The sequence below is a fragment of the Achroia grisella genome, unplaced genomic scaffold, assembly GCF_030625045.1.
Source record: "Achroia grisella isolate CSIRO2021 unplaced genomic scaffold, CSIRO_AGI_Agris_v1 utg1455, whole genome shotgun sequence".
In the NCBI taxonomy this organism is placed as follows: domain Eukaryota; kingdom Metazoa; phylum Arthropoda; class Insecta; order Lepidoptera; family Pyralidae; genus Achroia; species Achroia grisella.
This window is the reverse complement of record NW_026712634.1, coordinates 343,242-361,752: the sequence shown is the minus strand read 5'-3', so window position 1 is coordinate 361,752 and position 18,511 is coordinate 343,242. Positions and strand designations below refer to the sequence as shown.

The 18,511-nt window shown below is 45.7% G+C and overlaps 1 pseudogene; it reads right to left on the bottom strand.

Moving 5' to 3' along the window:
• Window positions 1-13,427: 13,427 nt before the first annotated feature.
• On the bottom strand, window positions 13,428-15,079 carry LOC131855516 (uncharacterized; annotated as a pseudogene).
• Window positions 15,080-18,511: the final 3,432 nt, after the last annotated feature.

The window sequence follows — 18,511 nt, the reverse complement described above, 5'->3', positions numbered from 1 at the left end:
CTGTTGTGCGTCGGGGTCTGAGGAACCCGAAGCTGGTCCCCGCCACTGAGCTGGGGACCTTCCACGCTCGCCCGGCATCTAGCGCAGGTCGACAGAGTGAAGATACTCTCAGTGCGCCAAGACAACTTGAAAAGTTTTTTTTTTTTTTTTTTTTTTTAACTTGATAAGTGTCCAACGCACTAGGATTGCAGACCGAATTTGTTGGTGCAAATTCGTCGCTGCAATCCAACTGCGACAGTCACCACAGTGACTGCTGCCTTCAGGGCCACAACCCACCTTCTTAGAAGGTTCGCAGTGGGGTTCCAACCCCCACACTACCCTCTCAATCCCGCAGGTGCCGCCTCACGTGGAGGACAAGTGCACCTGCGTTAGATTGGTTAGGGCGCGGCCTGGATTTTTCAGGTCGTGTCGTGTCCCCAACGCAGGAGTAGACCCAAGAGCATGTCCCAACGGGGAAAAGCCCCTAGGAAACCCCCGATAGGGGTAACCCACGCACAGTAGTGCGTCGGGATCTCACGGACCCGACCAAGCTCGTCCCCACCACCGAGTTGGGGACATTCCACGCTCGCCCGGGAACCAAAGGTACCCCCCCTGCCCTCGCGGGAAGCGGCAATGATGCCGCCGACCGGGAACAAGGCGGGGGGGTAACGGGAGCACAACCTGGCCCCTCGAAAAGGCGCACGCCGCCGTCGCCGTCGTCGCCGGCTCGAGGTGACAAGAGGAGGGACATGGAGGAGTCCCCCCGTCCGACATCGACCTAGAGAGGTCGCCTCCGAGGCCCCAGTTCCGTCTGGTGGACAGGAGCAACCAGCCCCTCCCCCAGACAGGTGCAATGCGGCGATCGCCGCTGCTGCCCCCGCGCTCATCTTCTCCCTCATCTGGAAGCGGGGAAGAAGAGACTGACGGGTGCTACTACGGCGACGCCTACTCGTCACCGCAGTCCCCTGTCCCCACACCCCGCGCCTCGCCCCGCGCCTCACCCCGCTCGTTCACCTTGAACCGGGGTGACTTTGACGTAACGTCATACGCGGGCATTGCTAGTGACCCGACAATGGAGTCAGTCCCGCCGCCCGTCCCCTCACCAAGGACGAGGACTCCTCCGTCGTTTGCGGCGATAGCAGCAGGACCGTCGTCCTCAACCGCCACTCCGGCGGCAGCACCGGTCGTGCCAGCCCCCCCCCAACCCTCGGGAAGCGAAGGGCCAGCCACTGCGGCGGCTAAATATCCGCCTATAGTGGCTGAGAGGTTGCCGAACTGGACCCGCCACTTTGCGAATCTGGCGAGAGTCCTGGGCGAGGCACCCAACGCCCGCCCCTTCAGCACGGGATTCCGATTTCTCCCTAAGTCGGATGCGGAATTCCGTGCTATACAAAAGTACCTGGTGGAGGCTAGCGAGAGGGACCCCACCAGCTGGTACTACTACAGCCTGGCCTCGGAGCTACCGACCAAGGTAGCCATAAGGGGCCTCCCAGCGGACACCCCAATTGATAGCATAGTGGAGGCCCTGAAGCACAGGGAGTTCGGCGTGCGATTGGTGCGCGGCATTCCGGCGCGCCGCGGCCGCCCCGGATGCATATTCCACGCACAGCTGGACCCCATGGCGAAAGAGGAGCTCGCTCGGCTATATGCCGTCACAGAGCTCCTCTGCATGCGAGGTGTGGTCATCGAGGCGTGGAAGCCGGCATCGGTGCTCGCGCAATGCCACCGATGCCAGGCGTTCGGGCACGCCTCGACAAATTGCCACCGTCCACTCAAATGCGTCCGCTGCGCGGGTGACCACCTGGCAGCGGACTGCGACCGCCCGCGGGACCACAAACCGACCTGCGCCAACTGTGCCAAGCCGCACACTGCCAATGACCGCAAGTGTGCGGTCTACAAAAGAGAGGCCAGGCAGAGGGGTATCAAACCCCGCCCCCCGCTCCCCCAGACGAATACAATTGTGCCTAGGGCGCAACAGCGGCGCGGCAAGCCCTCCGCGAAACCGCGCACATTTGTCGCCCAGGCCCCCCCTCCCGTTATTACGGTCGAGGAAGCCACAGACGTGAACCTAATGGCGCCGGCAAATGAACCGACGCAACGCGGCGTCGGAGCCGGCACCAAGAAGCGTCGCCGCCGTAGGCGTGGTAAGAAGAGGACCGGGGATGAGCCTGTCTCGGCATCGACGCCGGTTCCTTCCCACCGCATCCCGGAGGCGGACAAAGCGCCTTCCGCCCCACCCGCACCCACGGTACAAACAGGGGGCCCGCGGGCTGCACCGCGCCGCCGCCCGGCGCCGCTACCGGCACAAACAGTGCCGACAGTAGCCGCCGATTCGCAAACGGTGGACGCGCGAAATGCGCCCCCCGCACCCTCTGCGACGCGACCGGCACGTAGAGTGCCTGCGCCCGCGCCCAACACACAAGCGCCCGTCAACAGTGCATTAGATATGCTTATTAGCCTGTTGACGGAGCTGCTGCTCGCGCTCGCAGCCGGCGTGGACATAAAGTCGGCGGCGACAACAGGATTGGCCAAAATAAACCAATACACGAATGGCCAGTAGCGAGCTACGCATCGTGTATTGGACCCCCGGGGGAGTGAGAGACAAGATCCAGGACCTCCGTCTCCTAGCTCACACCCAGGACGTACACATTATACTCCTGGGTGAAACGAAGCTGACAGAAAAGGAGACGTAGAGGGTGCCTAAGTATCACGTGTACAGACGCGACGAAAGGTCACCGGCGGGCAAGGGGTACCGCGGCACAGCGGTACTAGTCCGCCGCGACGTAGTACACGTGGAATTAGAGCGCCCCGAGTTCCGCGTCATGCGCACCATAGGCGTGCGCATCAATGTCGACGGCGCGGAACTGAAGGTCCTGGCAGCGTATCGCCCCCCGGTGCCTGAATTTTGCCCCTCCGATATCCGGAACGTACTGGATGGGAGGAGCCCTACCCTGCTAATGGGCGACCTCAACGCGAAACACACGGCTTGGGGTTCCCGTCTTGTTTCGCGGGTAGGTCGAAGGCTCCTCCAGGATTCCCAAATCCACGGGTACGAGGTGTTGGGCCCTGCACACCTCACCCACGTACCCACGAACCCGAGACACAACCCAGACGTTCTGGATATAGCCCTGGTACAGGCTGTGCCCTGCCCGGTGACATTGGAGGTGCTGTACGACCTCGATACGCAGCACCTCCCTGTCCTAGCCACGCTTGACCTCTCCACCACCACCACATCGACGAGACCGTCGAGGCGGCGGATGGATTGGCGCGTTTTTAGCGCAGAACTGGAGCACTTGCACCTCGACGGCGACCTATCAACGCCCGAGGGCATAGAGGCCGCCTCCGTCTTCATGACGGAGCGAATTCGCTCCGCCACTGAGGCGGCCACTCCCACCGTAAACGTGGCTTCTCGCCGTCGAGAGGAGCTGCCCTACCATCTGCGCGAAAAACTGGCGCGAAAGAGAGACCTCCGCCGCCTATGGGCTCGCACCCGCTGCCCGCGGGTCAAGCGTGAGCTCAACTGCCTGGCTGCGGAGCTGTCGGAAGGGATGCGGGACTGGCGTGGCTCCTCCTGGGAGGCCGTCATCTCCCGGGCGGACGAACACGCCACCACCCTGCACGCACTCAACCGACAGCTCACCAACGCACGACCCCCGTCTGCCCGTTGCTAGACGAGACGGGCAGACGTTGTTACGCAGCTCAGGACCGGGCAGAAATCCTGGCACAGCACCTGGAGGGGCAATTTACGGCCAATCCCGTCGCCGCCGACGCACCACGCACTGTCGTCGAGCACCACGAGCGAGTCGTACGTCGCGTATGCGAGTTCCGTACCGCTCCGTCGCCGGACGTAAACGAGGTGAGCTTCGTTTCGCCCGGCGAGGTAAGGCGGCTCGTCAGCCGCCTGCCGGAGCGCAAAGCGCCCGGAGCGGACGGGATCAGCACCGCAGCGCTCACACAGCTGCCCCGTAGAGCCCTAGTATGTCTAGTGAGGCTCTACAACGGCATACTCCGGACCGGCCACTTCCCCAACAGCTAGAAGTTGGGTAGAGTCATAGTCCTCCCGAAAGCCGGCAAGGACAAACGTCTGCCGGCAAGCTACCGGCCCATCACTCTGCTCTCGCACGTAGCAAAGTCGTTCGAGCGCCTTCTGCTCCGCCGCTTGAAACCAACCCTGTCGCCTCGCGACGAACAGTTCGGTTTCAGAGGCGGACACTCGACGACTTTGCAGCTGACGCGCGTGCTCCACCACATGGCTGTCGAGCACAACCGCGGCCACTACACGGTCGGCGTATTTCTCGATATAGAGAAGGCGTTCGACCGTGTGTGGCACGACGGTTTGGTGTCGAAATTGCTCGACACCAACACGCCGTCAGCATACGTGCGAGTAGTGGACGCTTTCCTCTCGGGCCGGAGCTATTACGTTTCGGTCGAGAACTGTGACTCTACCACACGCCCAATCGCCGCCGGAGTCCCGCAGGGCAGCTGCATCTCGCCAGCGCTCTACGCGACATACACAGACGACATCCCCACCTTGAGGGATGAGCTCCGAGAGGAGAGGGATGTCGTCCTCGCTCTATTTGCCGACGACAGTGCCTTCCTCACGTCGTCTCGCCGAGCCTACGCAGCCGCTCGCAAAATGCAGCGGCTGTTGGACCTGCTCCCCGAGTGGCTGGATAAGTGGTGTACCACCGTTAACGTGGGTAAAACGGTGGCGCTGCTGACCCGCCCCGGGGGCAAATATCCGCCGCCCCTCGTATTGAGAGGCCAGCCCATCCAGTGGGAACGCACAGTGCGTTACCTAGGGGTGGAAATCGACCGGTCGCTGCATATGACGCCGCAGGTGGACCGGGCCGTTACCCAAGCCGAGGCCGCGCGCGCTATGCTGCGACCGGTCTTGCAATCCAGACTGCAGCTGCGGACGAAGGTAGGCATTTAGATATATAGATAGATAGATAGATAATTGATTTATTGCCAACATAACACAAATAATACAATTTACAATAAGACAAAACAAGAAATAAATAATAACATGGAAGTTGGCAATAGGAGCTGCCTCAGCTGTTGCTGATATAAGCACAACCTTTGTGAGGTGCACCTATACAGCGCTGGTTTTCAGGCAGCCCCCATTACTCATAAAAAAAAAAACTAAGATGCGGGTTTTTTACTACATACAGATACATATAATTTAAACACAAAAAAAAATATATTAAATAAGATCTAGGATACACAAATATAAATATATATAGAATGAATTACAATATTCAATGCTCACAAAAACCGAAATTAGTTACAATAACAGTATCAAAATAAAAAAAAAATAAAAATAAAAATTGCAAGATAAAAAGAAAAGCCAATCCGTGTCACCGCTCATAATCACAGTATGTAATAGTATATACGAGTACAAGCCCATGGCACCCATGAGACTATGATACACGTATGTTATGTTATTATTCACTTTCTCAATTACTTAAAATTTGTTTTTCCAGTAAAGCTCTTTTCAATTTACATTTGAAACTAAATTGGGACATTTTAAGACGAAGTGGTGGGGGGAGATCATTCCAGATCTTTGCTGCAGAGAATCTGAAACCTCCTCTAAAAAATACAGTTTTATGCGCAGGCAATGCGATTTTGTCTGTATGTTTGCTTCTATTGTTCCGACTATGCACATCTTTCATCCACGTAATTTTATCATACAAATATTCTGGTATTCCTTTGTGTACGACTTTATGTATAAGACTTGCTAGATGTAGTTCTCTACGATAAGACATCTTCAATATACCTTTATCATTTAATATTGGTGTAATTCGACTGCGCTTTGGCACGTCATAGCAGAATCTTATACACGCATTTTGGACTCGTTGAATGGTATGAGAAGTATTTGCCAACAGTGGTTTGGTCAAAACAAACAGCTCATACATTATTTATATTTTAATTTAATTGTACTAATAAATAATCGTGTATTTTAATAAAATTTAATATAATAAGTGATAATTAATTAGTACCAGTGTTTGTTAAAGACTTCATCAAGATTTAATTTGTGAAATTCTTGCCCGTTCGACATCTTGTCAAACGGGGTCAACGGCAGCAAAATTCGAAAAACTTTGGATAAACTTTGGATAAACCGGGGAAGTATTGTTTTTATTTATATGTTTACCTTTGATTGAGTAATCTATTTAATCAATAAACTACCTCTTAATATAAATACTTTCTTGCTAATCTAAATAATTAGATTGTCATCAATTCATCACATGCTATAGATCGTTTGTTATATACAAATTCTTTGAATGTTGTTTTATTTATAGAAAAATAAGTATCTAGATTTACCATTTTTTACTCATTTTATTCCTAAAGTAATATTAGAAATATTTAACAATAATTGCGACTTACAAAATACACTCCTAACTACCTACATAATAGTACTAACGATTCGTTTATTTTGTCTTTACTGTACTCCCTGACAATTTCTAGTATATTTCCTTAATTAATAATTAATACATAAATATAAAATAATACACAACTACAAAATTGTTTTATAATTTATTAAATTGTCAAGTAATCTTATATATTAACTCCCTAATCAGCCTTACTAAATTGTATATTTTCAATACTCATCTGTTTTATCTTTACTATGTTTCCAGTAAAAATGGTCACTCGCAGTAAGGACTTGGATGTGAAATTGAAGAAGGCTTTACAGGAGTTAAAAGACAAGAAGGAACTATGTGACAAATTAATTCAGGAACGGGATGAGGGGGAGGTAGAAATATCAAATATAGTACATAAAAATACTATATTAAAGCAAAACTTGGCTGAATTAGACTGTAAATTTCAAAATGTACAAAAAGAACGGGATCAACTGCAGTTTCTTGTCGACTCCTTTGACCAGTGCCGGAATGCTCATGACTGTGCACTCAACCGCATTCATGAATTAGAATGTGAATTGTCAGAAGCATATAATAAAATTAACACATTGACCACAAAAATGGGAGCTTTTGTACAACAGAAGCGAGTAAAGCACCCTCTAACTAATTACAATAGTAAGAACTATAGAAAAATAAGCAGACAAATTAAAAGATTAAGAAAATCTTTCAAACTTAATCAAACTGCCTTATCAAAATTAGTAAAAGAAAAAGAATTTAATTTTGAAAAACAATTAGAATATTATGAAAATCAGTTCTGGACCCATAAATTACAGTTTGATACAAATACTACAAGGTTATTATTGCATATAAAAGAACTGGAAACATCATTGGATGCTATTAGTGACAAGTACTCACATGCTCAGTTTCAAATATCAAAACATAATGTTGTGATGAAGGAATTGCTTGAATTTAACTCAAAAAGTGAAAGTGGAACATCAGAACAACTGTCACAGCAACATGCAGACTGCAACACTATGTCGGGCAATTACACATCACCTTCATCAACATCCATTGTCACTCCGGACCAAACAAATATACTACCCAATGTTGTTAGTAGTCACCACACATGTAAGAATAACACTGTAATATATTCAGATAGTATAGGAATAAATCTAGGATCGCTCATGAATAACTGTTTAAGTGAACATATCCAAAACAATTGTATGCCGAATGCCCCATTTAATTATATAGTTGATAGAATGTTAAAAAATCAAAATAGTTATACTGAATACACAACTATTGTGTTATTCATTGGAAATAGTTTAGGTATCACTCAAAATGATTTGATGAACTTATTTGAATCTGTCTCAAATATGAGAATTAAAAAATTTGTAATTTGTACATTTCCATACTCAAAATCATTATCAAAGAATAGAAATAATTATATCTTTAAACTTAACACTCATATATATAACATGAGCTGTTATAATGACAACATTCATTGTTTTGATACAAATAAATTTGTAAAAAAATTTACATTGACTAAAAATACTTTGTATTTGTCACATTTTGATAAAAGACATATAGCTACTTTGTTAGCTTATAATATACACAATCCTGTTATAAGTAGTATAACGGGTACTTATTCTGACTGCACAGTTTTTAGTAGTTTTACTAATGTTTCTGTGCAAGAATCTTTAAACTTAAGTTACAGACAAAGAGAAAGCCATCACAACTAAATTTAGTACATCAAAATATTCAAGGCTTTCTTGGCAAAGAATTAGAGATAGAATTATTTATAAGTAAATTTAATATTGACATTGTATGCCTCACAGAACATTGGTTAAAACAGTCCAATATGGTATTTCAGTTACCAAATTATGAAATATTGAGTACATTTACTCGGCAAATTTCAATTAGAGGTGGTTCAATTATTTTATTAAAAAATAACATTAAAGGGAAAGAACGTAAAGATATTGTAGCACTTTCAAATGAATGCATTATAGAATTATCATGTGTAGAACTAGAGAAACACATAATTATATGTGTGTATAGGCCTCCTAACTCAGACTATGAAAAATTTGAGTCTACCATGGAAGATGTACTGAAGTTAGCATTCAAAAGTAACAAATTTATTTTGGTATGTGGGGATTTCAATATAGATCTTCTTGTTGATAGTCCTATAAGTAATAAAATTAGAAACCTTTTTAAAAGTTTTGATCTGGATCATATTTTCTTTGAACCTACTAGGATTACATCCACTACGGCAACATGTATTGATAATATATATTGTAATTTTAGTATTTTAAATAAATCGATTATAAATAGATTGCCGTCAGACCATTGTGGACAAATAGTAACATTCGCATGTAATGAAAAAAACGAGATTATGTATAAGTTCTACAGACCAACAACAGCATTTAAATTACAGAATTTTAAAAACAGATTAAATGGAAGTTTACCGTTTTTGATGTTTGATAATATTGATCCAAATATATCATATAATCGTTTTTTCAATATAATAAAAAATCATTTTGATAAAAATTTTACAGTAAAGAAACTTAAAGTCAATAATTCTAAGTACGCTGAATGGTCAACATTAGGTATCAATATAAGTAGGGAAAATATGTATCAATTATATGATATTAGATCATATTTGCGTGATCCTATATTCTATGAATATGTCAAAAATTATTCAAAGTTATTCAAAAAAGTATGTAAGGCCGCCAAGGCACTTTATTTAAAGAATAAAATTAAGTTTTCTAAAAATAAAATAAAAACTACCTGGAATATAATAAATACAGAAACAGGTAACATTAAGTCGCGCCAGTCAGAATATGAGTTAAAAGCAGAAAATGGCGTTATTATTAATAATAATGAACTAGTTGCTCAAACTTTTGATAATTTCTTTTCAACAATACCTCTCAAAGCTACGGAATATTTAAACTCGTCACCTAGTTTAGCTGAAACATTATTAAAAAATACCATAAATCCTTGCGTTCATGACTTTACTTTTCATCATATCAGTTGCTCCTGTGTGATAAAAACGTTCAACGCTCTCAATCTAAAAGGTACTGAGGATATCTGGGGTATGTCAGTTAGAGTCATGAAAACTGTAATAAGTGAAGTTGCTTCACATTTAACTGAAATATTTAATATGAGCATTGATCAAGGTATTTTTCCAGATCTAATGAAAGTGAGTAAAATAATACCGCTATTTAAATCTGGTGACAAAGACAATATATCAAATTTTAGACCTATCTCAATTTTACCAGTATTTAGTAAGATTTTTGAAAAGATACTACTTACACAAATGTTAGCTCATTTTAATACACATGATTTATTTCATAAACAGCAATTTGGATTTATGAGTGGACGGTCTACTACTGATGCAGGCATTAACTTAATACAAAGTATTTTCGGTGCCTGGGAAGATTCACAGGATGCCATTGGTGTCTTCTGTGATCTCTCTAAAGCGTTTGATTGCGTTGACCATAGGATATTATTACGCAAACTAGAGCATTATGGAATTAGAGAAAAATCCTCAGAACTCATTGGATCATATTTGCGCGATAGAATTCAAGTGGTAGACATTAAAGGAACCAAGTCCAAGGGGTCATTTATAAAAATGGGTGTACCCCAGGGTTCTATACTTGGCCCATTTCTTTTTCTTGTTTATATAAATGACTTACCATACCAGTTTCAAAACATACTTGACATAGTATTGTTTGCTGATGACACATCACTTATTTTCAAAGTGAAAAGAAATACAAAGGATTTTAATAATATAAATATTGCTCTTGAGGATGTTCTAAACTGGTTTACATCAAATAATCTAGCGCTTAATTCAATGAAAACAAAATGTGTTAAATTCTCTTTACCAAATGTAAAACAAGTAACGACAACTGTTAGTATGAATCATCATGTTTTGGACTTTGTTGATGAGACTTCGTTTCTTGGTATTGTAATAGATAATAAATTGCAGTGGGGTCCACATATATTCACACTAGCCAAAAGACTAAGCTCGGCTGCTTTTGCTATCAGAAAAATTAGACAGTTGACTGATACTGCAACAGCGAAACTAGTGTATTTTAGTTACTTCCATAGTATAATGTCGTATGGTATTATATTGTGGGGAAGAGCGGCTGATGTAGAATCAATTTTTATATTACAAAAAAGAGCAATTCGTTCAATATATAATTTACCGTGTCGCGAATCTCTTAGAGAACGCTTTAAAGAAACAGGTATTCTTACTGTTCCCTCTCAATATATATATGAAAATATTATGTATGTACGCAAAAACTTAAATTTATTTCCAAAAAATAGTCACTTACACGCTTTTAATACAAGGAATAAAAATAAATTAAATATGCCTAGTTATCGTCTCAAAAAAGTAAGTACATCTTTCATGGGACATTGTATACGTTTTTATAATAAATTGCCAGATAGTGTTTTAAATTTAAGTGAAGCCAAATTTAAGATGCATGTAAAAAAAACACTTTGCTCTAAAGCTTATTATAAAATAAACGACTACTTAAATGACTACAATGTGTGGACTTAATTACAATTTTAACTTTTGTTATGAGGCATATCATTTTTCCCATTGACATGGATAATGTAATAACAATAAAGAAACTTATTATAAATTTTGTAATGACATATTGTAAATTAAATAATGTAAATTTAATATTGTAATGGGTGAAAACTGTGATCGGTACAGCCTATGCTGTAAATAATATAATTGACGTAGTGGAGTAACCTGAAACAGTCATGCTCGCTATAAAGTTCAAACTTGTGGCGGCGTGGTGGGCCGGGTCGATGTGCTCCCTCAAATATGGTTGAGTACAATGATGGCTGGCTCATACGTCATACTCGTGAACGGGTGCTGCTTGTGGGGACTGGTCTGTTCAGGTTGTGAACACTGATTAAATTTTTTGTTCTTTGCGATAGCATATGCTGGTGGTCACTCTATTCTCCCAAATTTGAATTTTAATAACTGTATTTATCGTAAACATGTTCCACTATTATTTGAAAAAAATTACGAGCTGAGTTTCTTGTCAGTTCTTCTCATCTCGATATCATTCCGAACTGACGGTAGATTTGACATATCATAAGAGTCTGTAATAGACCTACATGAATAAAGATATTTTGAATTTGAATTTGAATTTGAAGTCTGGGCCCGTAGACTACGTCACAGTAATTAAAATGTGAGAGGACCAACGATTCAACCAATGTGAGTCTGACTTTTTCCGAGAGATATTTTCTAATACCATAAAGAACTTTTAATCTGTAGAATGCATTTTTAATTTTTGTGTTAATATAGTCAGTATATCGTAAATTACTATCCAGTAACAACCCAAGGTTTCTTGCTGTGGTAACTCTCTCTATACAGTGTTTGTCTATTTCTATATTGATATTACTCCTACCTATCACAGTATCACATTGATGTTTCGAACCCAATATTATATATTTCGATTTGTTAGGATTTAGTACAAGGTTATTTTGAACAGCCCACTTATTAATAATATCTATGTCGCAGTTAATACGCTTTACGGCGTCATCTATTTCGCAAGGTAGAAAGGAATAATATAGTTGTGTATCGTCCGCATAAAGATGAGCTTTACAATATTTTAGATGCCGGCACAAATCGGCGGTATAGAGTGTAAACAAAATAGGACTTAAAATAGAGCCTTGTGGTGTACCTCTACTGATGTACTTTGTATCTGATTGCGTTTGTTCTCCCGACCCTTCTATGACTACATACTGCTGACGATCTGTTAGAAAGGAATAGAACCAATTTGTTGTCTCAGCTGATATACCGTAATATGTCATCTTTGCTAGCAAAAGCTCTATATTAATGCAATCAAATGCTCTTGAAAAATCAAGCAGTACCATTATGGTACTCTTTCCTGTGTCCGAAGCAGAAATTATGTCATCTGTAACATGGGCTAATGCTGTAGCCGTTCCGTAACCGCTACGGTAACCAGACTGAATATGGGGTAGTATGTTTTCCTTCTCCAAGTACTCGGTCAGTTGAGTACATACTACTCTCTCAATAAGTTTTGACAACACCGGAAGGATACTAATTGGGCGTAAATCCTTATACGACTCTATTTTATTATTTTTAGGCAATGGTATAACTCTAGCAAGCTTCCACAAGTCGGGGAAAATTTTGGTTCGTATTGACGCGTTTATAATAGCAGTAATAATAGGAATTGTGTATGATATAGTCATGCGTAGCATTTGGATAGTGATAGAGTCATGTCCTGAAGCTTGCGTTTGTATACTATTTAAATATTTCAAAATTTTATCACTAGTACACTCCTGAATTTCGAAACTCCCATTCGCGAATCTATTACTAGTATAATATCTAAAAGCGTCCGTATTTATAGACGGATTACCCGGAATATCAAGAAAGAAGTCGTTAATATGGTTAGGATCTCGGATATCTTGGGGAATATCTGGTAAGGAATTGCATCCAATAGCTGAAGATCGCTTTAAATAGTTCCACATTTTTTGTGGTGATTTTGAGTTAGTATTGACATAATAATAAAAAAATGCTTTTTTTTCTCTTTCGACAGATTTATTTGTAAGGTTACGTAAGTCCCTATAGTACCTCCAGTGAGACTCCAAACCAGTGAAACGGGCTCTCTTTAAAGCCGCATCACGGAGAGCCATCATTTTCCTTATCGTAAAAGTGAGCCAAGGGCTAGGTTTTTCGTTAACATAAATACGTCTCAACGGTGCATGCTTATTAAATATACTGGTGAGAGTACTATTGAACGTACCCACCATATCGTTCACGTTTCCGCTTTCGGTTATTCTTTGCCAATCAAGAGAATTAAGATCTGCTAAAAAATCTGTTTCATCTATTTGATGCAGTAGGCGTGTGTATATGAATTTTTTGTAACCTTTTGGTTTTTTAAGACTGAATTCTGAGACAATCATAGCATGATCACTGAGATTAGGATTATGGTAGACACCAATGTTTTCACATAAGTAGGCTGAGTCGGTTATCACTAGGTCTAAGAGTGACGAAGATTGTTCAGTGATACGAGTTGGTTCTGTAACCATCTGTTGTAGATTTTGTTATGATAATAGAGTGAGAAGTTCTTTAGTTGGTTTCCCGTCAGACTGCAAAATATTTACGTTGAAGTCAGTGAGTATGAAGATGTGATTACAGTAAGAAAAAGCACTCACAGATTCGCAGAGGGCATCCAAGGCGTTTGTTACTGAAATTGTTTCAGTTCTGTAGACTGTACCGACAGCAATCCGCAACCCTCCAGGCAGCGATACTTCTAACCAAAGTTGCTCAATTGGTGCTGATGGATGCGGACGTATGCGAGCACGTAGGGCACATCGTACGTAGAACCCAACTCCGCCGCCTTTCTTACCTCCTGGTCGTGGAGCATGTTTAAATATATATCCAGGGATAGCGGGCGCACTGTCTTCCTCCCCTTCTCTGAGCCAGGTTTCATTAAGCGCTAGAATGTCTGGAGTATATTTTTCTACTGAATACCTTAGTTCCTCCTTACCTGTATTAATTGAGCGCACATTTAATAGCCCCAAGATTAAACTTTTATCTTTACATTTATTTACCGGGAAATTGTAATAAAAAACGTACTCTAATAGTCTTAATAGTGAATAACGAAAGGCTTTTAATTGCAACTAAAATTCTAAAATTATATCTGATACTATCATTGCTAATTATAGTATAAATAAAGTTCTTAATGTTATACACGTGATTACAAGAGTTATCTGAATTTAAGTAGAAATAATCAGTATAGTAAACGGAGTACAAATGCATTACAATAAAGATGTATACCATCAAGTTAGTGAGGGGGCAGTGAACACAATGCCACCAAAAAACCTCGGAATATCCTCCAATTTCCTCAAATGGTATATTTGTTTTCCTTCTTTTTCGCGTATGTATATCTTTCCGTTTTTTGACCATATAAACTTCCAATTCCGTTTCTTAATTTCTTCCTTCGCTTTACCAAAAATAATTTTGTTGTTTTTAGTTAATCTTTCATTAATGTATATCAGTTTTACCTCACCGGGAACCATATCAGCGGTTGTAATAGAACGGCGTATTCGTGCAGCCTTCAGTATGCGTTCTTTGATTGCTCGGCGTGTGAAACGCACTACGACTCTATCTCTATATTTCTACAACTTCTTCATCTTTGACAGGAGAGCCTATTTTGGAAGAAACTATACTTAAAATATTCTGCAAGTTTTCCTCCTGTCTTTCTGGAATACCGACAATTTCTATGTCGTTTGCCATAATTTCTTGATCTCTATCATTTAGATCTTGTTTCAACTGTAGTATTGTCGCCTCCATTCCAGAGATATTTGTATTATTGTTCTCAAGCAATACAAGGCGCCCCTCGATGTTCTCCACGTTCTCACATATAAGACTCATTTTTTTATTGCAACTCACTGTGTCTTCTCTTAGGGATATCAATTCAATACGCAGCTGAGAGATTTCGTCTCTAGCTGTTTGCAAATCTTTTCTGAATCATTTCAGCTAATAATTCAGTCTCAATATTATTAATTTCAGATGATTTTGTTACCGTTTGTTCTTTCTCATAGGCATACATACTCATTGGTGTTAGATTTGAGTCAGGGGACAATTCGCTGTTAGTGGTTTTGACTGGCGTGTCAGTATTATCTTGCCTTGGCTGTTTTACCACGCAACAGGGACAGGTCCAACCCTTTGGTATGTTCGCAGACACCTCCATGGTAACGCATAGCTTGTGAAATTTCAACTTACACTTTGTGCAACTCACAATAGCGCCACCTGTTGGTGACAGGAATTTACCGCAAGCACCACACTTATTCATTTTACAGCTTTGTAGGTCGATTAACGATTTTCAAGATCTTTGCTTTCAGTAGACGAGTCAGATAGTTCAAATAAAGTTTAGTAGATGGCGCTAATCTCAATAAAAAATATTCGCAACATGTATTTAGAAAACTTTAAATTTGGTTACATTTGAGAGTTTTATTACGTATTTAGTCACTACAATGTTATGGTGCAATGTTAAGCACCGGACACTTGTCACAATCCAAAGTTGAAGGAAAAAGCAAATTGTTTATATTGTTCACTTTCACAGCTGGCACTGATTTGTATAATTTCACAGTTTATTCCACTTATAGTAAGCCTTAGACCAAAATACTGTTATTTGATAATATTCGTACTGTTATATTGACTTTACGTTAATTTTCTATTTCACTTAACACTTTATTCTATTTAATTCAAGTCAAGACCTACATTCGTTCGCGGTTCACATATGCCGCCCCCGCATGGTACGCACTGTGCTCGGCCTCACAGCAGCGGAGACTGCAGGTCCAACAGATCGCCGCCCTCCGTCTGTGCACAAATGCTGGACGGTACGTCCGTAATGACGTGATCGCCCGAGACCTCAAGGTCCCATCGGTGGAGCAGTTCGTCGTCCGGTTGACGCGCGCGATGTTCTCGCGCGCGGACAGCGGGCGCGAAGCGCACCTGCGCGACCTCGCCCCCCTCCACGCGCGCCCACCGGACGCCACTCGCGCGCTCCCGCGCGACTTACTCTCCACCGAGTGATCACGTCATTTACGTGACGTGGCGGCGTTAAGCCGGCTCGGCGAGCGACTTAAACAGTCCTCCCACACGACTCCCTCAGCCGGCTGCTGGGAAGCAGCCGGCCCGGCCGGCCGGCAGGCCGGCCGGTAAACGAACGACGCTGGGGTGGCACACCCCAGCAGTACGCCCGGGCAAAGAGCATATGCTCGAGGCCCGCACCCGGCGGTCCGTAAGGACCAGCGGACGACCTCGACTGACTGACGATGGCTGGAATACGGTGGTGAGACGGGGCGGCAAAAACCGCAACGTCCCTGAGAGGCACACCCAGAGTACCCAGAGTACTCAGAGGAGCTCTGGGGCTCCCTCTCAGGGGAAGAAGGGCAAACCGGCCCCGCCGTCACCATCCAAACTGCGCGCACCGCGCTCGGCGGCCGTAGTCGTGTCGCTCTGCCCGGAGGCGGAGGCTGCGGGTATGACCTACTCAAGGGTCCTCAAGGAGGCGAAGGAGAAGATCGACCTTGCCTCCTTGGGTATTGGAAGTCTGCGCTTTAAGACCGCGGCTACTGGGGCCCGGATCTCAGAGATCCCGGGTCCCAGACGGGAGACCAGGCTGACGCGCTCGCGTCCAAGTTTCGGGACGTCTTCCCGGACGGTACGGTTCGCGTCGCCAGGCCCACCAAGACGGCCGAGATGAGGCTGATGGGCCTGGATGACGGTACCGACCGGGAAGAGGTGGCGGCCGCCGTGGCACAACACGGCGAGTGCACGGCGGACGCCGTCAATGTCGGAGAAATTCGGCGCGGCGCGTCGGGCCTGGGCACCTGCTGGGTGCGGGCCCCATTAGCCGCGGTGAAGAAAGTGACGACGGCAGGGCGGATCCGTATCGGCTGGGTATCGGCCGCTGCGGAACTGCTGCGGCAGAAGCCGCTCCGGTGCTTCAGGTGCCTGGAGAGCGGGCACGTGGTGGCGAGGTGCTCGCACGAGGAGGACCGGAGTGGCTTATGCTACCGGTGTGGGGTTCCCGGCCACAAAGCGGCCGGATGTTCGGCGGCCCCACACTGCGTGGTTTGCGCAGCGGCGGGTCGCCCAGCCGACCATCGGGTGGGGGCCAAAAGTGCCCCCAGTCCCGAAACAAAAAGAGGGGATCCGCACTGTCGTCGGCCCGCGGCAATGGCCGCCGGGGAGAGGCTGAGGTGATGGACACCGGTCAATAATGGCAGTCCATCGCCTCCTGCAGGGGAATCTCAACCACTGCGCGCGCGCCCAAGATCTGCTTCTGCAGAGCGCGGCGCAGTGGGGAGTTGACCTTGCAGTGGTCGCCGAACCATATCGTGTCCCACGTAGTGACCATTGGTTCGGCGACCCCTCTGGCCTGGTGGCCATTGTCGGCGCGGGCAACCCCGCGACCCCGCTCGTCAGCCGCCTATTCGGCGGAGCGGGGTCCATAGGTGTGAGTTGGGGGGAAACCGTCGTTGTCGGGACATACTTCTCTCCGAACAGGACTCTCGCCGAGTTCGAGCAGTTCATGGACGGGCTGGGGGCCGCTCTGGAGCTATACTCGGCCCGTCCAATGATGGTGATGGGGGACTTCAATGCCAAATCCACGGCTTGGGGCTCCCCCATCACCGACTCTCGAGGCAGGGTCCTGGAAGACTGGGCGGCCGCGGCCGGCCTGGTGGTGTTGAACCGAGGGTCGGCCGCCACGTGCGTGAGACAGCAGGGGGAGTCGCATGTCGACGTATCCCTCTGCAGTCCAGCGATCGCACAGAGGGTGCGGAGCTGGCAGGTGTTGGATGAGGTGGAGACGCTATCCGATCATCGTTACATCCGGATAGACGTTCTCCTCTCACCCGTAGCCCCGCACCCCGGTCGCCAGGAGAGGAATGTCCCACAACTCCCCAGATGGGTGTTGAAACGTCTGAATAAAGACGTGCTGATGGAGGCTTCCATCGTCCAGGCCTGGGTTCCCATACCGGAGGGGCCTGTGGAGGTCGACGCAGAGGTGGGCTGGTTCGGCGAGGCTCTGTCGCACATCTGCGACGCGGCGATGCCCCGAGCCGGCCCTCGACCTCCTAGGCGTCAGGTGTACTGGTGGTCGGAGGAGATAGCGGCGTTGAGGGAGGACTGCTCCGCCGCCCGCCGCCGGTACACCAGGCACCGCCGACTCAGGCGGGGCCGCGACGCCGACGAGGAAGCACAGCTGTACGAGTAGTACAAAGAGAGGAAGAAAGCTCTGCAGCTGTCCATCAGCAGGGCCAAGGAGACAGCCAGGGAAGAACTCCTGGAGACCCTGGACAGGGATCCATGGGGGCGTCCTTATAGGTTCGTCAGGGGCAAATTACGCCCTTGGGCGCCCCCGTGGCAGAGGGTCTCCAGCCGCAGCAGTTGGAGGAGGTGTTGGAGGAGCTGTTCCCGAGACAGCCTCCCTTCACACCTCCTCCGATGATGCCGCGTGGCAGTGATGGTGAGGCCAGCGGCGTCAGCGCTGCTGCGGTTCCTATCATCACCGAGGAGGAGTTCGCCGCGGCCGTGGATAAACTCCGGGGCAAGATTGTCGCCCCGGGTCCGGATGGTATCCACGGCCGCGTCCTGGCCTTGGCCCTAAACA